Genomic DNA, 687 nt, shown 5'->3' on the forward strand with positions numbered 1-687 from the left:
TTCCAGGTACCGCGCCACGATGCTCCCCGTTCCTCCTAAGAAGTCGCGGAGCTGCGGGCGGTCTGGCGCTGCGAGGTGCGCACCTGAGCAGCCGGGACTCCCGGAGCCCGCGCTGGAGAACAAGGCGCGGCCGGGCTGCTACCCCGCACCGTCCTCGGTCACGGCCGCCGGCTGCCGAGGGGCCGGCAGAAAGATCGTGCGCGCCGGCCGCCTGACCATCACCGCACGCCTGGCGCGGGCATGTTTCCCTTCAGAGCCCCCTAGTCGTTTTAGGCTTCCCGGTCTTTCCCCTGGGACGAATCGCTGGTCCAGCCCCAAGTTCTCCTCCGCTCCACCCCAAGAGGCCTTCGCTGCCCTCCTGCCTCCCGCGCGTCCTTCCCCAAGCCTCGGCCGCGCGCCCAGGTGTCCCCGCACCCCTCGTCCTCTCCGGCCCGCTTCTCCCGGCCCCGCGGTCTCCCCCGCCCGGGCCGCGCCGGGGCCGAGGGTCCTTCCTCCTTTTCCCACCCAGCCCCGCCCAGCCTCCGCCGAGCCGGGGCTCCCGGCCGAGCCTCTCCTCCCACCTCCGTCCCCCACACCCCTCCCCAAGAAGTGCTATTTTTAGCAAATCCTCAGCGCGCCGCCGCCCGCTCTGCTCGCAGCTCGCAGCCGCCCGCTGCCGCCCTCCAGAGCTCCCCCCGCACGGCGGCG

Source organism: Otolemur garnettii, unplaced genomic scaffold, assembly GCF_000181295.1.
Source record: "Otolemur garnettii isolate 467f Iridium unplaced genomic scaffold, OtoGar3 scaffold00028, whole genome shotgun sequence".
NCBI lineage: Eukaryota > Metazoa > Chordata > Mammalia > Primates > Galagidae > Otolemur > Otolemur garnettii.